Source organism: Cyanistes caeruleus, chromosome 3 (assembly GCF_971803275.1).
Source record: "Cyanistes caeruleus chromosome 3, bCyaCae1.hap1.1, whole genome shotgun sequence".
Taxonomy (NCBI): Eukaryota; Metazoa; Chordata; class Aves; order Passeriformes; family Paridae; genus Cyanistes; species Cyanistes caeruleus.
The window spans coordinates 9,372,580-9,391,073 of record NC_141703.1 but is presented as its reverse complement, the minus strand read 5'-3'; the positions used below and the strand labels follow the sequence as shown (position 1 = coordinate 9,391,073).

Here is an 18,494-nt window from a genome sequence, read left to right as displayed (position 1 = left end):
AAATTCACATGAGCTGTAATATTAGTTGTTTTTTTTTCTCTCTGTTTAACAGAATAAAGAGCAAATAACCTGAAATCTTTCTGGGGAGAATCCTATGAATATGTACTGCATTTCTTCCTTGTTACATTTTAAGAAAATATCTTAATTTCAATAGCTAGCAGATTCAAAGGTTTTATTTCTCACTTGACCCAAACCAACAAAATCAAACACATCTAACTTATAAGATGCATTATGAAGTCACTGGGCTTCTCTCTCAGAAAGCAAAAATTTTATGGTGAAGAGTCACATTTTCCACTTTCTTCTTGGGGTTGCTCAGCCTGGAGAAGAGAAGGCTCTGGAGAGACCTTAGAGCAGCATTCCAGTACTGAAAGAGGCCTTACAGGAAAGCTGAATGGGACTTCTGACAAGGGCATGTTGTGGTTAGATAAGAGGGAATTGCTTTAAAGTGAAAAAGAAATTAGGTTTAGATCAGGTGTAAGGAAAAAATTCTTTACTGAGAGGATGTGGAATTACTGGAACAGGCTGCCCAGAGAAGCTGTGGATGTCCCATCCCTGGAAATGTTCAAGGCCAGGCTGGATGGAGCTCTGAGCACTGGTCTGGTGGGACATGTTCCTAACAAGTGCAAGACAGGGACTTTTGGAATTAGATGACCTTTAAGGTCCTTTCCAAACCAAATTGTTTCATAATTTTGAGTTAATTAAGAAGAAAGTGTCAATGGGCAGGGCTTTTGATATTTCTCATAATTACTCTTTTCTATGTCTTAAATTTCAATAAGTAATAGTTATATAAAAAGGTTTGAGAGGACTTAGAAAGATTCTTGCTTTATTCAGTCACTAAAGTTTTGGGGTTTTCCTTTTTCTTGTACCCCTGAGAGTGCCTTACACATTCGAGCTCTGTTCCCTGTAGTAGTTCTGTCACTACATCCTGTCTAGACAGAAATATCAATATATTCTGGGCATAAAAGCCAGGAAAGAACACTAGAAAGCAGAAGACAGAGTTCTGGGATTTGAGGAGGTCTCTTAGCAAATGTTCATACTGATATTTATTGTATTTATCCAGATAAAAAATCCTCCCAGGAGTGTTTTAGAAAGGATATAGAGCTTACATAAATTTCTAATTTCACTGGGTTATATGATATTGTCATTGCATTTTAGATGTTTCTTCCTTGAAGAAATTGGTCAGCATCAAATTCAGGATTTATGTAATTTCAAAGGATGAAAATGCAAACAACTAAAGAAAAAATAACACTGGTATGAACAAAATATTTGTATGTACAAAATAATAAATATATCAAAGTTGAATGTAAAAAATATCACTGGACTACCTCCCCCACTACAACAGTTTGTAAACTGAAAGTAGAGCTCCAGTGTAACTATATGGTACAGATATTCTTCATTGATATCTTCAAATAAGTGAATTTTTTATGCTTTCTTTTCATTCAATTCTGGATCATATTAATGAAACCAACATTTTGAAAAAAAAAATTATATCATAAGTAGAAAATGTTTGTATTAGGAAATTTATTGAATCTCAAAGATATTCTATTTGTGTTTGTTCTATTTTTACTTTTATTATATTGTTTCTCTTGATTTTGAAATTATTTTATTTTGAAAGCTACTCATGAGAAAAAAAAAGGATAATGTGGATGAAATTTTGACAACTATTAGTGAGGCAATTTAGTAGTCTCTGATGTTCACAAAACATATGAAAATACTCTTCATGAAAATAGTAATTACTAACCTAAATATGTACTGGCAGTCACATTTATCTGTGTTTATATGTGCATTCTATTGTTTTGTAATTCCTATGTGAAAAATTGCACAGGAACATTAGTTCTATTAAGTACTTTGAAGTAGAAATATGCCCAAGTAAACAGTGAAAAATTTAGAGGAAACAAAAATTTTGAAAAAAGAAGCCCACAAATGATAAGATTTTTTTTCTTTTTAAACTATTCATCTTTTCCCTTCTAAGGAAGTCAATCAAATGTTTAAAGAATTCACATTCCTAGAATTAAAATTTTCATTACTGGTTATATAGACTTCCAGCACTTTTAAAATGCTGACAAACAATCCTTATAGCACTGAAAGATGGGTGTTAAAAGGTCACTGGGTGAAGAGATGTCTGTGTGTTCTAGCACATGTACTCATACTGAAATTATTTTGTTCATCCCAATAATACTATACTCTTTCATGCAGAAAAACAAGTATCTTCTCTCTTTGTTTACCTGTTGAAGAATGCACTTAAAGTCTTTGAGGAAGTAATTTGAATATAAATTTAAAATTGTAAGGACTTTAGATTTAGGCTCTGAGTAGAAGAGTGGGTCATAATTGACTCTCCCCATATAATTCCAATGGGCTGGCTCAGTCCATCCTTTTGCAAAGATCTTTTCTGCCCCGTCAGGTTTACTGTTACTTTTAAAATAACAAGTCTTGTATTGTTCCTGAAATAATTTCCTTTATTCCTCCCTCACAATTCCTCCTTTTGGTAGCTGGTTTTAAGTGCTGTAACATCATCCTGCTCCACCTGAAATTGCACAGCAGCCTGTTTAGGCAGTTTAGCTTTGTGGGAATATTTATAGAGTTGTCTGTGCATTGAAATCCTGCCATGAGCAAAACAAGCTCTAATCTTTTGGGGATCTACATGATCAAGTCAAATGCCAGCATTGACACTGGTTGTGATTAAACAGGCTGCTGTGTCTTTATAAACTGATTATAGAGTGGTGCAGGCAGTTCTGATGGAGGGAGGTGGCATTAATGCTAGCACTGAGCCTCAGAAGGAGATTTTTTGTCCTCTGAGGTCAGGTTTTCTCTGACACTGATGTCAAAGGGAGAGCTGACACCACCACAGATCCTCAAACTACATGAACATATCACTACTAATTTAATCCCCCAAACTGTTGATGCCTGCTGAAGTTCCTGACATTCTGTGATGCATCACAGAAAGAGCCATCCTCAACCAGACTCTTTCTGCAACAGGAACAATGCCAATCATGGCAAGACTATTCAGGAAAATGAACTGAATGAATATTTTGTATCTGATAACACTGAGATCTATATTGATGGAAAAAGGTGGAAAAAGGCTTCCTAAAAACCAAAAGAGTGAAGAATGTCAAGGATTAGCCCAGGTTTTTATTCTGATTAAATGTTTTCTGATACAAATTACATAAAATTTCTTTTAATTGCATTTCTCAAGAAGAAAAAGTCATCTATTAGAGGAAAGCATAAAGCATTTGAGGGGAAAAACTAGAAGTGAGAAATATTTTATGTTCTGGTCACAGGAGCAGGGTCTGGTTTGCCTTATTTTTCTGACTTGCACAGCCTGTAAGCTCCTGGACACATCATTTCAATACTCCTCCATAAAATGTGTCCTTGTCCTACAGGTTTTTCTGTGCCTCCTTATTTCTCCTCTCTGCCTTGCCTGGCAGATCATTTTCTGGATCCAACAGCCACCCCTTCAAACATGGATTCAGCAGCTGGTTTGGGAAACCCAGAGACTCCACGTGCAGGCTCTCAAAACACAACAAGTTGGTGATTTTTATTCAGTAACACCTGGGAGGATCAAGAGCAGAGAAATCACTGAGCCATACATGGAGGTGCTATGAATCCTATGTATTCTGTAGGTTGCTGGGTCTGGCCTAGAACATTTAAATGTAATCCTTTTGTTTATTAAAACTCTTCTGCTACAAAAAACACATGATAATAGTGGTATTTAGTATGACTTGTCATATGGTGTTTACATATAAAATAAATGTATATAGTCTTTGTTATCAAATGTGGAGAGAATGTGCACTGATCAAAGTGTCTCATTTTATGAAAGTTTTGGCAGATGTTAAGACTACTTTTGAAATATGACATAGTGAGCTTGAAGTGGAATTTTAGGTCATTCTGTAAGTTCTGATGCAAAATTATGAAAACTAGGGTGTTTTTTGGCTTTTATTGTTGAATTTTAATTTCAGTCTCACTGTAACAGGTTTTTTAGCTACTCTTGAATTAGTGCTCTTGAAAATTATTAAATAACTTATACAGTTTCAAGACTGCTTATATTAGCAGAGAGATTTCCAATTTAAAAAGTGAAGAAGTACAGAAAATGAATTAGTTCTTGAGCCTTTTAAATTTCAAGCAACTTCTGTAACCAGTAATGAAAAGTTTTGTAAAATGTTTATGTTCTGTAATTTTCCCTTCAGAGAAAAAAAAAGAAAAAAATAGTATACATGTTCCTTCCTGCTTATATTCAATTATTTGGTAACCATAACTACATCCCAGCACTGGCTACTAAATAGAAAACAATACTTCTATGAGACATCTGGTTTACATGACAATTTTATTTTATTTTTAAATCTTTGAATATGTCTGCAAGAATTGCTTTATTTCTTACTGAAAATAACTTAATTAAAATTAACAAAAAGGAAGAAATTTCCCAGTTCACAATTTTTGGCCTCATCACGTTCAGCTAAGGCCAAGGACCATTTCTGAGAGCTCCTTTTGTCCCATAGAGGCAGGTACTGAATTGAGTGCTCTTCCTGGGATGTCTGTAACAACAGGGCCTAAACACTGACCCAAACAGAGAATGGGTAACTCTCCTTGTCACCAGGGTTTAAATCCTTTCTAATGTATCTCTGAATCACAAATGGTTGAGGTGAGGCCTTGAGGGGTCATCCAGTCCAACAAGTTCAAGAAGGGCTGCCCAAACATCATCAGTCTCCAAGACATCACAGAATCAAGTCCAGCATGATCTCTTACATAAAGGCTTTCTCTGGTCCTCCTGAGAAGCCAATCCAGTTTTCAAGCCAATATTGACATGAAATATTGTTGACAATTTTAGATGAGCAGATAAGATCTTAAAGGGATTTAGGTCTTAAAAAATCCAGCAAATCTGAGTCCTTTGTACTAGCAGTCTCATTTGTAGCAGGTTCCCACGGATGAATAAAGATGTCTATGCTAGAAACCTGTGGCATCAAGGTTTTCATTTTTACATGCTCATGATGCCCATAAAATCTGAGCTCACACATGCTCTTGAAAACTGAGTTCCCCATTTTTCATTTCTTTCTTAACATGCCCTTCATTTTACACCAACATAAACTGGGGGTTGATATTCTCCATTTTAAAGGCAGCAAGAAACCTTCAAACTGATATCTGATGTCTATTTCTTGTTCATTAGCCAGACTACAGAACTTTCAGTCCTGGTAAAGTGGATTTTGATGCAGATGTCCAACTATTCTGAGGTACATCCAAGTGAACTTTGTGTGAGGAATGTAATTCTGAATTTTGCATTTAGACAAATGAAGAAAGTCAGCTGTTAATTTAGTTGCATGCTGCTGTAACTGGCATCAACAGGAAACCAAAGCTGCCTACCCTCTTCCATCTTCATGTGCTCTCAGATGACAGCACCACTTTTTATTCCATTCAGCTTCTCCTTGTCTTAGCTTCAACTCCCTGTTCTACAAGTCTCTCCTGTCTGTAGAATGTCTCCCTTTTTATTTCTTCTTCCTGTGCTGCTCTAAACACATCTGTCTCTTTCACACTCCAGACTCAGCTCCTTTTTGAGATACCTGTCAGCCAAGAAAAGTAATCACAACCCATGGGGATGTGGTATATGAGAAAACATGCTATCAATTAAGATAAGGATCTGTGTCAGGAAGGAAAAGTTGATAAGAAGTCTTGTCTAAACAGCTGAGGGTGAGAATGACAGAAGATGTCTGAAATGTTTGAGAGCTGTCTTGGGTTACACTAAAATAGGAAAATCAAGTCTAGGAAAAGTTAGAGGAAGGGGAAGTGCATTGGGGGCTGTTTGGGGTTGTTCACAAAACAGGTAACTATTAAAGCCATCACTGATATTGTGACAGCACTGCATTTGGACATTTGGGGGTTTAAAAACTCATCTTTATACAATATTTAGTCTCTAAGAAGCAAATGGAGGAGAGGCAAGGGTTAATATTTGTTTGCTCATTCCACTGATGTTCAAATTCCAGCAACTAGTCAATATATCATCCCAAACACAATCCAAAGTTGTATTAACAATAGATAACAGCAATGGACAATTTCTATGCTGTTTTTTAATTGTTTTTTACATGGCAATGTTTGAGTCAGTCAGATTTTTAACTTACAGCACTACAGTTAAATGCCTGTTGATTAACCAGAATGATTGCTGCACAGCAGCCTCTATTTTTATGCCTTTATAGTAATTTTCTCAAGAATAAGTGTGTCTGGGTTTATTTTTTAGTTCCTGATTTTTAGTAGCAATATGATGATCAGTGCAACATTTATATTAGTTTGTTTATTTGAGATAGTTTAACAACTTGATATGAGGTTTGTTCATATCATATAACCTTTGTTCAGGTTCTCATGTCCATCATTAAGCATCAAAATAATTGTAACATATTTTCTTCAGAAAATATTCAAATTATATTGCTAACATTTGAAGGAGCTCAGAAAAACTTCAGATAGACAGCCTGTACTCTAGATTAAAATTCAACAAATCATAGGAACAAAACATTAAGCACCAAAAGCTCAAATAAATTCTAAATATCTGAGCTAGGAAATTTAAAATTTTTTTGTCAAAGAAAAAGTTGTACCTTTTATTCACAGAAACAGAGAAAACATTAGAAGTTAAGCTTTCAAACAGCCCTATATTGAGTAAACTATGAACACTCTAAAGAACATTATACTAACAAATAGAGTTCATTAGTTAATTCAGTCTTCAGTATTTTAGTTTAGAATATACTCATTAATTTTATATCACCCAGTGTACTGACCAATGGAAGATTCACAAGGTTCTTTCTCTGCAATTTAGAAAACCTCTAACATTTTTATTTTGTTTAATTATTGTTTTAATTTACTTCTTAGTAGTACTTGTAATATTTTCACCCCTGCCAGACAAAGCAATCACCTCTCTTTGGCCTCATAGCAGCAACACCTATACATCTCCATTAGATACCTGTAAATACTTAGGGTTTTCCTTACTTGACTTTTCTTTTTCTCAGGGAGTTAGCTTGATGGCATCCTGAAAAGATCTTAGCATTGGAAAGTAATGGAAGTGTTTCCACAGGATTCCTTAACAAGAATATTCCCTTCTTTTGACTTTGCTGTCAAAAAGAATAGAAAAATAGGAAATAGAAAAAGGGCATAGAAAAGTCTCTGTGTACAATACCGTAGCATTTTGGATGAAGGTTCAAAATTTTCAGTAAAAAATAATATATATATATTTTTTAAAAAAGACATACTCAGGAGTGTGCAGTGGCAAGCAAAGCCCTCACTGTTCTGAGCTGTCATGATCCTCAGTAACTGAAAGAGTTTTTGCAAGTTTTACATCAAGAAATGTATTGATCAGCATGTCAAAAATTAAAATAATGCCAAATTGACAAGATTCATTCAAAAAATCAATAGTGATGTTTTACATACTCCTTGGTTAATATTAGCTGTGATTTGAAGCCTTCGTTTCCATCTCCCCTAAGTGTTGGTACTCCTCTGTGTCCTCAGAGAAATTCCAGCTATGAACAAATTTTCCTCTTTGCTACTCTGCCACTCAAGTTAAAAGCTGATATGTGGTTTCTAAAAATAACTGGTAAGTGGTAATAAAACTGTGTCTAATATAGCTGCCATTCCACCACAAGTTTGTGAGCTTAGTGTTATTTTTACATGAAAGCCTGGCTGAGTCAGAAAGACAGCAGTAATGAGGGGTAGATTCTTTTTTTGCTACAAGATCAGTGAGAAAACTTTCTGTTGAACACATAATGATGTTCCTCATTAAATTCTTTCTATTACTTCATCACATTTTGGAAAATGGGTTTTAAATAAATCTGTAGTATTTTTTTTAACCGTTGGAATCCTTCCAGAAATAGGGAGTTGTGGGGGAATAAGGAAATGAAGTGAATAAAGATTACTGGATTATTGTAAATAGAGTGCAGGCATTTTCAAATGAATTTGAGTCAAAAATCTATGGCTTGATATAACCAAGATTCTTCACTAGCTGTATTAGCAGTTATTATTCCAAGATTAGCAGTGATTTTGGATGTATATTAAGGCATGATGAGTGACATGTCTGATTTTGAAAATCCTTGCCTGAAACCATGAAATCCTGTGTTTGTGCAGCACAATAGTAAAGTGCAACTTCCTCAAAGATCTGTTGATAGAGTATCTTCTTCTGCATCCACTTGGCATCACTGCCACCTTTTCCATACTTTCACAGCATAAAACATGACAACAATTGATTGATTTCCTGGTGCAACTAATTAATAATTATTGGAGTACGATTAGGGATCACTATGGGTTTTTTACTTTCAGTGCCTTCTTTAGCACAGAGACCTGAATATTGCTGACACAAACAGGTGTCCATGACTAAGCCCAGTGTGAGAAACAGGGATATGCAGACTCTTCATGGAACTGAAACACAAATACATTTGTGATGATTAGGGGAAATGGAAATTTCAAGAAGAAATTATGTAGCAATGAAAAATAATGGAAGCATCAATGAGAGCTAATAATGTTCACCTATAATAAATACTTCTAAAAAGTAAATACTGCCCAATCCTCTCATTTTTACTTTCATTGTGAACTTCTGGTAATTTCTAAATCTGGATTGATGTTTACTGCTTGCTAAAATTATATTTTTTATACTTTGCTTTTATGTATTATAAAGTCCTTTCTGTATTTATTGGTTATAGTCAGCATCACTTCTCTAGAAACACATTTCATAGATTTTAAAAGAATTAAAATAAACCATCTACTGAAGCTTTTCTTTGAAGGTTATAATTTTTCATCTTTATGGTCATTTGAATTTACTCAATTTTTAATTGAGCATAATTAATTTGGGTTTTTTTTAGTATTTTCAAAATGCAAAACCTGCAAAATATATTAAGCATTGGATTATACAAACAACTTTTGCCTTATATTAATGTTAAAGTAATGAAGGGACATATTTGTTAATATACAGTGTGATGTTATGATCAGTCCCTTTGCTTAGAAAGTCTTAAGTTTTTGCTCTGCCAGTATTAAAATTGCCTGCTAAGACAGAAAACAGGCTTATAAAATATATCCAAAATTTAATTTTGTCACCCTGATTGGACAAAGGTGTGTTAATATGACATTACTTGCATCACACAGAACTTCTCAGTCACAGGTCTAAACATAAGAAGAATGACTGCGAGATGATTTCCCTAAAGTGACTTAAAAAGCCTCTGGCAGTACTTTGAGTAGATCCCAAGTCTACTGAAACACATCCCCCACTGCCCTGACTGACTAGAAATCTTCCTTTTGTGTAGAAAAATTAAACTTAAGGGGCATTTATACAGCGAAAACAAATTGCAATATCCTTGCATGATAAAAGTAATTTATCTTTGTCTGTGAAGAAAATGGGGGTTTTTTGTCCACACAAGAAAATTCTTAAGTGGGAGCTAGGCAATGTATTTTAGAGTTATAAGAACCATCCTCAAGGACTACAGACTGCTAAGATATGCACCATATGTGCACCTTACCATAACATCCTCTGTTCAGGCATTTAAAAGGAATGAGTCTATTAATGCAATTCCCTCTTGTCTTTACCTTAAAATCCCTCTTAGAATTAAGCAGCCACTAACTCAGCGCTTGCACTTGAGCTTTTAAGTCAAGGCACAGATCTCATTGGTCTATTAAAACCTCATCTTTGCCATTTAATTTACTGTTTCTTGCATCTTTATTCCTTTCACTTATTCTTGACACAAAACATCCTCCCTCCTCCATCTCCAATTTTTAGTACATAAGGATTGTTTACCATCACTTGTCATGATCATTGCTTCAGATCACATATTAATTTGTAGTTTTGTACAAAGACAGTGTTGTCACTACATATCCTTTCCCTGGTCCTAAAAGACTAAATAAAACAAAAGTAAGACAGCAATTAAAACAAACCCCACTGAACTCCTACTGCAGGCTGGGGACAGTTTATGTAAGGGCAATATGACATTGTTAGCTGGATATGTTCTGTTTGTATGTAGGACTCCTCAGTACTGTGGGAATATCTGCACCTCATTTTGAGAATTTTAAGGGTGTCTCTTGTCCAAAGTTTCTGGGATGTGTTCCTTGGAACATGAGGCAGAATTTCCCACACTCGAGTTTACTTTCAAAATAGCTCTTAGTAAGTGATAGGCACACAGCAAACCATTTGATCTCCTTCAAGGGTAAGAAAGACAGCTAAAACCAAGTGTTATTTTAATAATGCCTGTAAGACCTAACACAGATGAAAGCCTTACAGTGCTAAGCGCTGAGCAGAGCTCTGATCTGTTACTGAAATGTGTGACAAGAAGTTTTCGTATCACCATTCTCTAGAGGAAGAAATAAAACACCAAGTCTCAAGTAGGCCCAGCCTCGAAATTCCTCTGTATAGGACCCAATGTTTAACCACAAAAATTTCTCCTAATCACACTCTTTTAAAGGATGGAATATGTTTCCTTATAAATATCTGTAAAAAATACTTTTTTATATATCACAAGTAGGATCTGTTTGTGGTGGTTGTGCCCTCTCACAATGAATTAAGTCACATGGGGTTACTTGGGATTTCCCAACTCAATCCATCCCAGAGCACAAGTGTAATCTGAATCTCTTCCACACAAGCAGTGGTATTACCTGCAATTCACAGTTCACCAAGAAAAAGTTCTTATTACCCCATTTAGTCCCCAGATTTTACCTGTGCAATAAAATGATCTGTCAAATAGCAAGAATTACCTTAACTATTGATTTGATTCAAGTGCCAATAAAAAGTGTTAATTTTTCATGGGCCTCGGCACAAGTGATAAAACAGCACAGAGTTTTCAAAGTATTGATCATCTCAAAAAATCCATGTGCTTTAGTCCTGTAATTACAAAGAGCAAACAAAACCTCTTGCAGGGGAAAGGAATCATCATTTTCTTCTAGGTTTTCTGAAAACTCATAACTGCCCAAAAGCCCATCAAGTGCAGTAAAGCAGACATCAACAAAAGGATCTACAGTACCCACAATTACAAAATATGTTTCTCAAGGCACTTCAACAATTTTTGAAAATATTTCTGGAAATTTACATAGCTGAAATTTCTTTTTGCTAAATGTAGGTATTTTACTCCAGCAACTTTGAACTGTAAAATTGTAAAGTGGTATCCTGTATGGAAAAAAATCAATCATAATACAATTCTGTACTTTGTTCTGTGTCCCAGCTTGCAGTGAGGTATAAACAATTCTTGTCTGTAAGTAATTTTCAGAAACAGATACTCTTTTACTTGTAAAACTGAATTTCTATGGTAAATATTATCTCTAGATCTTTATTTTCTACCTAGCTCATGTCCCTTTTGGTAGTCTTAATTAAAAAAAAACACCCACTGTTCTCTCTCAAGTATTCTTTCATTGTATTAGAAAATACTTTAACAAATAGATGAACATCATGACTTATTTGGTAACTTATTTGGCAGATTTGTATCTACTGCTGAAAAGTGAAATTAGTTAATTAGAGCAAAGAAGACTAATTAGAATTTGTAAAAAAGTTTTATTGAATTCTTTTAATGTCTCAGCTTGCCAACAATTAACACTCCTCACTGTTCCAAAGCAACCACTTTGTGCATTCCTGTTCCCTACAAACATCTCCTTCCTATGGAAGCAAAGGACACAACCTCTGAGTGTCTATTCTAAGATGGAATTCCTATTTGAAATCATACTGGTGCAGCCCTCATTTAGATCTTTGTTTCAGAACTGATCACAGAATTCAGAAGAGGACCTGAAGGAAATGAATTTTAATGTGAGTTCATCCTTTCCAGAGGAACAATAATGTTTTAAATCTCTTCATAGTCACTGAGAGCTATACTGATTAGATAACAAAAAAAAAAAAAAAAAAAAAAAAAAAAACTAAAACAAAAAAATTAGGACCTTTAACATCCAGCAATAGTGAATTAAAAAATTATTTAATCATTCACTTAAAAAATAGAGGCAAAATGTTGACATCACAATGAGAATCTGGAGTAGGAGTTGGGAGTAGAACTTCAATCGGTTTTCACTGATTGTGACTTTACAGATAATCCTTCCTTCCTTCCTCTTAAAATGTCAACATATCGATTTGGAAGAGATACAGGTTGGGAGTATTTATGCAGTTTACTGCACATAAATTCTATTTCATGAGACCAGCTTTCATAAATGTATTTCCTCAAAATGAAAAGGTATTTTGAAAAGGTATTTTGAATTTGCTCCTCAAGTAAAATCTCTGAAGAAGATGTTTTACTGAGAAGTTGCCCCAGAAAATTGCTTCATTCATACAATAATGAGGGGAACAACAAAACTAAAGAAACCAAGAAATTCTGCAACTCCTGAGAAGGAAAACAAATCAAACCAGAAAAATAAGAGCACATCTAAGGAACACAGTGTTAAAAGAAAAACAAATCTGAAAAGCTGAAAAAAAAGCAGAGTTTTTTTAATGAATGTACTGAAAGCAGCAAATGGTTCATCCTTTGCCTAACAAACTCTTTCTGCTCTTGTTGAGAAAGATTCTTTCAGCACAGAACCACAGCGTGGAAAAGCTTTGTACCGTGTTTACAGCTTCCCAACTTGGTTACTCATTTTGTTTTCTGTCACACTAATCTACAAAACTGTACCAAGGACTCTTCAGTTCCCCCTCACGAGAGACATTTCAGTGCCAGCGAGCTCTTTGGCTCTAGCAGTGTTTCCATTCCACAGAAGTTGCCCGCGTTGCTAATTGAACTGCCACTGCTCCTGCTGTTAAGATTATTTCATTCTGACCCTAAAAGCAGTGGGACAGGTTCTCCTTGTGCAATTTAACTATGAAGAATTGTTCTGCAAGTCAACAGAAAGAAGCTGATGACGAATTGAAAGAAAATTACTGATGATGGATTAAGCTTGTTGAAATAAAACACCAAAAAGCATTCAGTGTTTTAATTGAAGAGTGCACTCTATTCATTTTAGTGTGTTTGTGTTTGGCCTGTTTTATACAAAGAATGGAAGAAAACCTTCTCTTTTCCTCGTTGTATTTGAAATATTTTTTTCTAAGTGAATAATGAGTGCTGCAGATTCCCTCTAAAGAACAACACGAGTTGTTCTGCCAGCCCAGCCTTGCACCCTTTTTCTGTGCTGTCAAACACTGCATTCATGCATCCCATGAAAAAGATGAGACCTCCCTTTTATAACTGTTCTCTTCTCAGTTCAGCTTCAAGCCAAGCAGCTCTCTGGCAGAGTGGCATTTTAAAGATATTGCTTCTGCATCACCTTCCTGACCAGCAATTTCACACAATTATCCAACCAGGAGCTGAGGATCTGAACTAAGATTGCACCCACAGTGAAGAGGGGACAGACATTGACAGCATGGGACATAAAGTCACACCAAGGTTCAAGGCTGGACTTTATAACACATTTTTAGCAGCTGTTGGATGGGGTATCAAGTCTTTGCCATTGTAACTAGAACAGACATATCAAAATATATTAAACATGTAAACATTTTTTACTTCCACTAATGCAATTGTTCTGACTACCATCATGTGGAATCACCTTAAAATATCAGAGGAAAGAGCTTTGCTGACAGTGTGCTTACTGTAATTTGTTGATTTTTATTTGAATAAGAGATCTAGGAAGATGGTTCCTGGCTGAAATATTTTCCTGGCATATCACACATGACATGATGGTGTATTTAATTATCTCTTATTTCCCCTAAGTATTTATAAAGTTGTACAAGGCAAGCTGGTGCATTCTATTAATATCCACACCTATCTATCTTTTTATCTATTCACATACACCTATTTTATCATAAAGTAACTCAATAAATCACTTACCTAAGGCTATCCTATAAGACTACCTAAGAGACTGTGTTGTGAATCAAGGACAAATGCTGAACTCAACTGAACTGAATAATAACTGAAAGAAATGCTGAACAGAATGCTGAAACAGCAGCTGAAACTGAATACTCATGAGGCCAGGGTGGTGCATGGGAAAGAGGCACTGTTTGGGGAGCTGACACCATGCAGAGTTACTGAAAGAGAATCTCTGCCTTCTGCTCTTAGTGTGGAAAAGTTTAGACAGAGCCTCTCAGGGAAAACATGTCATACTTATAAACTTAGGTCCAGTTTAGAGTGAATCATTTGCTACTTGCTGAGTAAAAGGTCCCCTTATAAGAGCAGGGCTAACCTGACAGTGTTTCTTTTCCCCAGGGAATAGAGGTAAGACAAAATTTTATCAAACTTGGCCTTTCTTAGACCAATAACAGCAAAGGGCATGATTGCAAAAACACTGTCTTCTGGGTTTCTTGCCAGCATTTATTTAATGTTTTGCCCTACCTATCTACAAAGTTCCTTTGCTTTCACTTTACAAAGCATAAATAACAAAGAATAGGTAATTTAGATATTTAAAATGTGAGTTTTCTGGATCTAGATAGGGTAGGAATGGTTGGCACTTTGCCAGCAGTGACAGCCATGCCTTTCTGACAGGTGAAATAGAAAACAAAAAAATAAATGGTGCTCACTGAAGCAAAACCTCCCAACAGTGGATGTTTATGGGAAGGTGACCAGAACATGTGTGCCATCCAGTGCGACCTCTTGAATATTGTAGAATATTAAAGAACTAAATGTAATTCAGAATATGATATTCACCCAATTCCTCCATGTATTCCACTGTTGTTTCACTAACAAATGGTTGTGTAAAAGAATGATTCTGTTTTATTCCTGTGAATTAAAACTGCAGAGAAAATGCAGCATTGATGAAAAGTAGTAAATAAATCTAACTGCTTGAGCTCAAGCGTGAAACAGTGTGTGTAAAATGATTACCTTAAGTAAAACAGGAGAGAGAAAAAACATTCCCCAAAAAATTGACAGTGATAAAATCAACATATTAACACATCACCAGTTCTTGCATCCCCCCACCACTGAGAAAACATTAAAAGTATCAGCTTAGGGTCTCTAGTACAACAGTAATCTTTATTTAGTCTTTGAGAACCCTTCATTTCCTCAGTTTCATTGGGGACAGTTTTCACTTGTGGTTCCTGTAAGCACCTCCTCTACCTGGGGGATTCCTTTTGCTTGAATATTCAGTGCAAGTGTTAGCTAGATACCAGTGGAAAGGCATTCAAAGCTTCAAAAGGAGAATTTCCAGAGAAACACTTGAAAATCATTTCTCCTCTTTGAGAGGATTATTTAGGACAGCATGAAAACAGGCACTTAAGAAATATGGTCAGCAGGATGACATGATACAATGCTGGTCTTTGGCTAAGAAAACTAGGAAAAGGCAGAACATAAAAAATGTTCTTTGTAATGTGAGCATTTTGGACCAATGTGATAAATGGGTTTGTGGAGCTCCTCATGTTTCCTAAAGGCATCACACCACAAGAACAGCATGTCTATCAAACAAAGTTGCTATGAATCAGAGCTCAACAAACAAAAATACATAAATCTGCAGTTGCAGGTTTTCTATCTTTTTTGTAATTTCTTTTTTGTCTGTGATAAATTAACATGCAGACAAGTAAATATATATATAATAAAAACAAATATATTTTACTGTTAGAAGAGATTTTTAAATCCATTTAAAATTATTCAATCTGCTAGATAAATTACCAAAGTTTATCCATTGTTGCAGATCAGACCCTAGAGATTCCAAGGGAACTTTGTACCAATTTGAGACAAAACCAGTTTAGCCTACTTTTTTCTTACTCCTTAAAATGTTGCCTAAAAATGATTTGCCTGAAAAATTGTGTCCAGCTGTTGCAGAATCCCTGTTGTCACATAAATTAAGTGCAACTACTTCGAAACATCTTTTGCAATTCTTCTCTGCCCGGACATAGACTGTATTTCTGTGGAACATAAAGAAATATCTCCTCAGCTTTTCTGAGTATTGTGACAAAAGCAAGGAACCAAATTTTTTATGCTTTCTGTTTCCAAAACCTTAAGCTTAAAGCTCTCCATATTTTTTTCCACTTACTGTGGCATAACTGCTTCTGCTAAGGAATGATCAAGGTATTTCTCAACAACATGTTTCTCTAACGTGTTCTTTGTCCAGAGATCACAGCAGCTTGATAACAATACTGAAAAAGAAGATAAGAATGCCTTTTAAAAGAATTTTCTGATCGATATACAAAATGAAAATAAAGAATGACAGCTGAGCAGAGCAGTTCATACTTCAAAGCATAAAATTTCATTATTTTTTGTAATATTTATAATTTCTTTCATGTGATATTATAAGCTCTAATCCTACAAGTTCTTCAAATATCCAGCAATCCCATTAAATACCTTCTCAGAAAGGAAAAGCTTACTAAACTGGCATACAAATATTGGAAATCATCTATCTTTTCAGCTTTTTCATTTACTTTTGTAATGCAGTATCTATTATTTTTCACCATATTAGTTTCACCACTATCAGAAAAAAAACCCCAAGTAAATTATCAAACACAATACTTTTCAAGAAGAAAAAACCTTGAGAGGCAGATAAATATTCTGCTACAGCACAAGAATTTTCTGCCTGTTAAACTCCACTCACCAGAAGCAATAGTTTTGCACTTCAAGGTCACCTCCCTCCTCTCTTCAAGAGTCTCGAGTTTCTTCCAGTTAGTATCTTGGCAACCCTGTCCATCTTCCTTTCCTTACTTACTGGCAATAAAGTCAGTGTTGGACAGTTTAAAAAAAAAACCCAAACCAAATCAAAACAAAGCACACAGCCTCCCACAAAACACAGAAAATATTATTTAAAAGATAACTGTTATTTATTTCCATAAGTCCTAGATGTTTTTAAATGCCAGCTTCAAAGAAGATTAAATGCCTTTCTTTTGCTCTTCATCTTCTAAGTAAAAACATTCAAAATTACTGGAAGCATGGGGAAAATGCCAAGTGTGGTGCGAGGAGCAAGCCCCACCAGCTGGCTTTTTTGGCCACTATGTTGTCCTTAATTTTTAAGTGGATCTCAAAATGAATCATGTTGCTAGATTTGCACACAATCTGTAACAGGGAGCCTTTCTGTTTCTTGGGAGGAGTTCACCCCATTGCATTAGAATCTGGAGAGGGACGAATTGCCAGGTAATATTAGGAAAAGAAAGCCTGAGAAAGAGTGCCCAGCCGACACGGCCAATTAATGTGAGACAAACTGGCAACAGACCAGGGGATGGTACTTACTTTGGGAGGTTTAATTTAAATTAATGAACAGTGTCCTATAAGAAGGGTCATAAAAGGAAACTTGCTGTACTGTTTCTTCACTTGAGGCTCTTAAAAAGTTAGCTGACCTACACATCTCCATTGCTGAGAGAATTGCATCTTCCTTTGTTTTCACGGTTTGTCTCTTCCTCTCTTTTTTCTGTGTCTGCCCTATTGGCTTAGTTGCTGATACGTTTTATGGTTATTTTAACTTTTTTTTTTCTTTTTTTCTGTTTGCTTCTTAAAAACTACCCTACTTCATTTGTGTCTTTTCTGCTCTGAGCTTTACAATCCCTGGTCCAAGTTTCCTGCTTCCTGGCTGTGGATCACATATGTTTCTTTTCTGCCATGCAAACAGCCGTGGGAATAGAGATCTTGGACTGGTTATGTCGTGTCTGAACATCCAGCACATGAGCTACTCCTGCAACTGCCTGCACGAAGTGGTGCTGTGGAATCAGGATTATGCTAGGTGACTTTCAGGGAGCAAACGACAGCTTTGCCAGCAGCTGCTGGAGCACATTACAGGGCGGTAGCTGGAATGTGGCCAGGGTCATGCAGATTTATCCACTCCCACGGCATTTCTCCACTGCTCTGCACATTACTCTCATCTTTCAGCCCTCCCTGGGAATGCTGAACCAGCTTGGGGAGGAAAGATATCAAACATATATTTAGTGCTGCTGGAAGTGAAAATTACAAACGGGATGTTCATTTCTTTGCAAGTGCATTTTGTTCAGGCTTGGCTAAAATTTTGCTGGAATCCCCCCCCACCCCAAACACAAACAACTAAAACCTTCCTGTATCTTTATGCAAAGTAATAAATGCATTTTATATGCATTCTATATTTGTGCACTATGGATTTACATACACATGCTCATATGCACATATATGTACGGGTGACTTAGTCACTAAAACATAGGCACTTGTGTAATACAGCACAACAGCTCTTTAACAGTACTGAAACACTTTGAAATTATATTTTAGAATAGAAAACTAAGGCAGAAGGGAAACTGCTAAGAAAGTTACAGGCAGAACGCCTCCATTTTGTTATCTAACCTGAACTCAGTAAAGGGTGTGAAGAGCAGCATCTCTGCTCTTAGGAATGATGGCCTTGTAAAAGAGAAACACTAAAGAAAATGTGAAACCAAACTCATAAAAAAACCCAGAACCCTGAAGTTCTCTCTCTTTATTCTATTTATTTAGTTTAAATTTCTAATTGAAAATAAAGTAAGCCAGAACTTGAGCAAAATAACAGGACTGAAAAGGGGAGAGAAATCCCTTTTTCCAATCCATGAGATCAGAAAGCAGAGGTGGAAGGCAGGAAGCTTTTCACACATATATATGGACAGGGAAAATAAAGGTGATTAACATTCTAAATCCATACCTTATTTC

At 35.6% G+C, this 18,494-nt stretch overlaps 2 long non-coding RNA genes across 4 annotated transcripts in view; one reads left to right on the top strand and one right to left on the bottom strand.

Moving 5' to 3' along the window:
- Positions 1–18,494, top strand: part of LOC147653938 (uncharacterized) — a 51,420-nt gene that overhangs the window by 11,097 nt on the left and 21,829 nt on the right. The gene's annotated exons all lie outside the window — the stretch shown is intronic.
- LOC147653940 (uncharacterized) lies at positions 4,305–16,856 on the bottom strand. Of its 3 annotated transcripts, none has more exons than XR_015284087.1 (5): positions 16,459–16,582; positions 15,904–16,006; positions 10,696–10,822; positions 6,961–7,082; positions 4,305–5,549 (listed from the first exon to the last, which is right to left on the bottom strand). It is a non-coding gene; the product is annotated as an uncharacterized LOC147653940 (long non-coding RNA). The 3 variants fall into 3 exon arrangements; XR_015284088.1 differs by lacking the exon at positions 10,696–10,822 and adding an exon at positions 8,284–8,379; XR_015284089.1 differs by lacking the exon at positions 10,696–10,822 and having other exon boundaries at positions 16,459–16,856.